We start from the raw sequence: 5,779 nt of genomic DNA on the forward strand, positions 1-5,779 counted from the left end.
ACCCCAAAGATGTGTGCATCCTTATCCCTGGAACCTGGAACCAGACCACATGGCCAAAGATTGGAAGGTGCAGATCTGCTGACCCTGAGGTGGTACCTTTTCCTGGGTGGCCTGGTGGGTCCAGTAGAATGGAGTGAGCGCTTAAAAGTGGTCAGAATCAACAGCAGATGGACGCTTGTCTTGTCGCTGGCTCTGAAAGTGGAGGCGGGGGCCATGAGCCGGGGGGTGCGGTGGCCTCCAGCATTTGGAGTGGCCTTCTGCTTGCAGCCGGCGGGAACCTCAGTCCTACAACTGCAGGAAACTGGATTCTGCCAACAGCCTGCATGAGCAGGACGTGGACTCTCCCCAGAGCGTCCAGAAATGAGTGCAGTGGCCAACACCTACACTTTAGTCCCGTGAGAACTGCCTTGGACTCTGACCTCCAGACTTTAAGATAATAAGTGTGTTTCAGGCTGTGTGTGGAGGACCGTTAGAGCAGCCACAGCAAAACCCTGAAGTGGGAGGAGGAAGGTTGGAGGAATGTGCGGGAGGGATGTTGGATGGGAAGGGTTGTGGGTAGCCCTCCGCATTTTATGCTACAGGAGAAACCAGGTTTTGCTAAAAGCATCTAGGAAATTGCAGAGCTAGGATCTAGATGTCAAGCTGCCTGACTCCCAGCCCAGGTTCTGATCCATTTTCTGTAGCTTCTACACCAACACATTCTGTCCTATAAGCTAAGCCACCATACCTCGTATTTTCAACGTCTTACTAGACGCCATGACTCCATGAAGAGGGGAAACCTGCATTAGGTCCATTTTATAGGCAAAGAAACTGATGCTTAGGTGATCAGTAACTATTCCAAGCCTATACACTTAGCACACGAGAGACTTGTCCTTGTCCTTCTGGAGACCTTATGTATGTCATAAATGAAGGATTTTTTTTTTTTTTTTTTTTTTTTTTTTTTTTTTTTTTACTGTGCTCTTTTCATGCTCTTTTGGGACTGTGTGAAACACCTTGAAATTTTATTTTTTTATTTTTTTATTTTTTTTAAAGATTTTATTTATTTATTTGAGAGAGAGAGAGAATGAGAGACAGAGAGCACGAGAGGGAAGAGGGCAGAGGGGGAAGCAGACCCCCTGCCGAGCAGGGAGCCTGATGCGGGACTCGATCCCGGACTCCAGGATCATGACCTGAGCCGAAGGCAGTCGCTTAACCAACTGAGCCACCCAGGCGCCCCACCTTGAAATTTTATTAGAAAACATTGTCATATGATTTAAACTTGCTATGTGTATCATGTTGGTCCTGTGATGACTCAGAATTCCTTAAATGACTTTTTCCTCTCCCTTCAAACAAAATCTTAGCAGTACCACTGCAGAATACCAGTGTGAAATATCATAAAGCAGGTTATTCCAGCCAAGAATCCGAGGTGAGGCCAGCTTTAAATTGTTGAGGCACATTAAAGTCAAATCAGTGGTGAGAATGCTGACAGCTCCTCCTCAGAAAAGATGTCTCTGTGGCACATTTAAAAATCATATCCCCCAGTGAAGATGATTAAGAACTTGGACATATTCGTATCTGTGGCCACAGAGGAGAAAAAGGGATCATTTTCATCACAGGTCAGTGCTGAGCACACTGAACTCCTTAGAATAGCTGTCCCTTTCTTAATTCGTCCAAGGATTCTTAATTTATTTTGCTTATTATCAGAAGCGTCTCCCCCCTTGAGGAAACATAAAATTTATTAAGAGAATTGTAACTTAAAATATTCAGAGCACTCCTGGCATCTTTACTTAAATGGATGCAAGAAATTTTACTGCAAGAAAGTATATATTGATCCCTGTAGCTGACTTGTCATGTTTAGTATTTTTCTCTTTGCACAAGAAGAATAGCTTCTGTAATGTGAATTTAAATGATACGTCAAGCTAATAAATGTGGTTGGCCTAGCAAGTGATAAGCATAACTAACTCAATTTAAATGTCTTTTATATAAAAATAATGAACCAGTGCATTAAAGATTAAAAATGTTAATGCAATTAGCAAAAATTAGCATTCAATAAAGAAGTGTGTTTCAGTTTTGAGATGGATGATACATCATTCAATGACCAGATAAGGACTAAATTCAGGTACACTTTATTCAGCTGGCGTGTATGTTAAAAACCAAATAAATAAAAATTAAATGTTTTATTTGCCCCTTTACAACGACGTGGGTGGAACTAGAGGGTATTATGCTAAGCGAAATAAGTCAGTCAGAGAAAGACAATTATCATATATAATCTCACTCGTATGTGGAATTTAAGAAACAAAACAGGGTCATAGGGGAAGGGAGGAAAAAATAAAACAAGACAAAACCAGAGAGGGAGACAAACCATAAGAGACTCTTAATCATAGGGAACAAACTGAGGGTTGCTGGAGGGGAGGGGTTACAGGAATGGGGTAACTGGGTGATAGACATTTAGGAGGGCACGTGATGTAATGAGCACTGGGTATTATATAAGACTGATGAATCACTGACCTCTACCTAGACATGAAACCAGTAATACATTATATGTTAAGTAATTGAATTTAAATTAAAAAAAGTAAATGCTTTATTTGAATAAACTTTGATAAAACAGTATGTGGCATGTAGACAAAAGGACACGCAGGTCCTTGGGGACTGTGCCAGAAACCAGGGCATGAGGTGACTTAAAACATATTGTCACCTGCCTCCTTGTGGGGGAGGTAGAGGGGATGTAGCAGGTGTGACAGTGAACGTGGGACTGGAGGGGAAATGAATTTTCCTGGCTTCACTGCTAAATAAAGTGAGCATTTTTGGTTTGGGGACGCTGACTTTAAAACAGTGGAGTATACAGTGGTGTCGCTATTTGCCTTAATGTCGCTGTGGCGTCTTGTCACTCTATGCTCATCTGCAGGTGGATGGCAAGCATTCCGATGAGGCAGCCTTGATCCTCCACAGGAAGGGGTTTGACTGCCACTTCTCGAGCAGAGACACGGGGCTGCTTTGTTCCACAACCCAGGGAAAGGTGAGCTGAAAAGTGGTTTTTGCTTGTTGATTTCATGTGCTTTGAAATCCTTGCTTTCTGCTAATCATTCTGACAATAAGATAACGTTTCATTGCCTCTTCGTGGACTCATTCCCCTCAGCTGCTGTAATTTAGCTCAAGTCTCTCCATCTTAAGAAAGCACTTTCTCAACCTTCGATCTCTTCTCCTTGTCAGCATCAAAATGCACGTCTGGAACATGGGCACGTGTAGGGGCAACATTCTCCTCCATTCCTAGGCCTTCCGTTGCCAGCCGACAAAACATCCTCTCCCCACCCCCCATCCCCCAATATTCCCTCCTCTCTCACACATGCTCATGTAGGATCTAGGTCCATGAAGTCTCAGAGGGGCAAAAGCAGGTTTTATAATAACTAAAGGTGGGGTGGGGTGGGGTAGGGAAGTGGTGACACTGGCCAGTCGGGGAGTTTCACCACGGCCCCGAAGCAACCTTACTTAGCTCCAGTCAGTTGTTGTCGCAGGGGAAATGAGGGTCTAGATCTCCTGATCAAGACAGATTTGCATAGGAGTCCTCACTGTGCCAGCCAAACAGGTCTTCAGGCTGACCTGCCGGCTGCCCAGTTTTTCTGTCTCCTTTGAGCTGGTCTTTCTGATAGTTCCCTCAGGCTCTCCTTGGAAGGAAATGAACCTCCAGCCTTCTGCCTCTGGCTCTGAGCAGGTTGTGCTCAGAGAAGACAGCTGGATGGCACACAGGCAGGTCTGCCCCACGGGGCAGCTCAGCTGACCCAGCTCTTCTCCAAAACCTCACAGATAACCTGTAGATCAGACTTAAGAGATTCATTTCCAACCCTACCAACTAGAATGTGCATAGGGTCTGAAAAGGAGAGAAAAGACAATATGGTAGGGGGTCAAAATCCACTTAGGCAGATAAGCTTCTTCATTTCTCGTATCATGCCCTCCGTGGAATTGGTGCGAAGAAAGCACTGATGGTTTGGGGTTTGTTTTTCATGATATTTACGCTTTACCTTATTACTGATGATGTGAGTGTACTTGGTTGTAAGCATTTGTATATAGACATTAAGGCGTCAAGTTTTAAGGGTATTATATGGTCCAGAGAGACATGGGGTGAGGGTAGTACTTTCTCAGCAACCCCCCAACCCTGAAAATGGGACTCACTGACATGAGGAGCCTGTGTCCTTTCTCTCAGCTCTTTGGGAACAAGAAGAACGACAACTGTTAGGTGTAAATGTTGGGTGTAAGAGGATACGGATGTTTTTAAAGCTTGCTGGCTCATAGATGTGTTTTCTTTTATTGAAAAAGTGGCCCCTGCACGTGATAAGTTCTCAAGAAATTCAGAAGAAGAATGTAGAGTGAGCTGTCCTCTCCTGGTTACACTTCTCCTAGGTGTCCCTCCCAGGGTGGTCTGTGTGTCCAGGCTCGCATAGCTGTATCTAATCTCCTTCCTCTTCCTCTTTTTATCATTAAAAGGAAACTTCAAATACACTGTTTTACTCTCCTACTATTTTCCACTGAATAAATATATAGATGTGCTACTAATCTTTCTTCAAAGTTGACCTAACTGTGCAATTTTTTTTATCATTTATTTTCTAGATTTTGGTACAGAAGCTTTTTAGCATGTTTACTGTCGCAAGTCTCATACCTTCGTCATTATCCTTGATGCATTCACCTCCAGACGCCCGAAATATAAGTGAGATCAACTTGAGTCCCATGGAAATCAGCACATTCCGAATCCAGTTGAGATGAACCTGGCTTTCAAATTTGGATGGGAAGCACTGTCTTTTATACACTTCTTGGTTTGACATGCAATAAGGAAGCACATTATTTTAGCTTCTGGCTACTGTGAGGACATGAATTCTGTGATTGTTATTATAATTATTATTATTATTTTTTTTTTTACTAGTACAGAAAGAAAAAAAAAAAAGCCATGCTATAGCCAGTTTTTCTTTAAGTTCCATCCATGAATCACCACCATCAGTATGAATCGATGCAACAATGAAGGAAGAAATGTCTAAAACAACCTCTCCACAGATTGTATCTCAGGTTAAATGCTAACTAACTATATCTGTGTCGGGAGTTGTGAAGAGATTGTTATAAGTATTCATGTTGCTGATCCTTCATTAGTTTTACAAAAATACCCATTTTTACCAAAATGGAATAAAAAGCTGAAGGGTAATAGCTAATGGCCAAAATGGTTGCAATCGTTCATACGCATTCGAAAAATTTTGTGTATTGAAATATGTGGAAAAGTGCAATCCATCAACCCTTATGATATCTGTACATCATTGATCTTCACACCTTTTTCTAATGTACCACTTGACCCCTCCCTTCTCACTCTTTGTATTTCCAGAAATAGCAGATTTTGAATCATTCAATAGTAGAAAAAGAGGCATATTTTCATTACTTGACAATGTGGGTGGGATAGGTGCAATTTATTCCATTGTCACTAAGATAGAAACAGCAATCCCATAGGTACCATAACCTCTTTTAGGTACCACAAGGTGTCTTTTTACACAGCTCATTTGAATACAGATGTTCGGAGAGGGGTTTTCTATTTTAAAAATAACCATATCAAAATAAATGTGCCTTATTTTTTTATAAGTCTTGTTAAATCTTTTGGTGTCCATATGACTGAGGAAGGGGGAGAGGGCGGGGGTGGGGAGGAGGTGGGTACTTTCTATGACACGTAAAGTGTTATCGGTTTTGCCTGACAATGCTGGCCACATTCTGATCTGTTTCATTAAATTTGTGGTGATGTTATTCTAAACATTTTGACTATTTGAATGTACTG

The 5,779-nt window shown here is 42.2% G+C and overlaps 1 long non-coding RNA gene across 1 annotated transcript; it reads left to right on the forward strand.

The window, feature by feature from the left end:
* Positions 1-2,593: 2,593 nt before the first annotated feature.
* Positions 2,594-5,037, forward strand: LOC135363406 (uncharacterized). Its single transcript, XR_010409089.1, has 2 exons — positions 2,594-2,995; positions 4,582-5,037. It is a non-coding gene; the product is annotated as an uncharacterized LOC135363406 (long non-coding RNA).
* Positions 5,038-5,779: the final 742 nt, after the last annotated feature.

This window comes from Mirounga angustirostris, unplaced genomic scaffold (genome assembly GCF_029215605.1).
Source record: "Mirounga angustirostris isolate CCGP_5_RB_7025 unplaced genomic scaffold, mMirAng1.0.hap1 SCAF_179, whole genome shotgun sequence".
NCBI lineage: Eukaryota > Metazoa > Chordata > Mammalia > Carnivora > Phocidae > Mirounga > Mirounga angustirostris.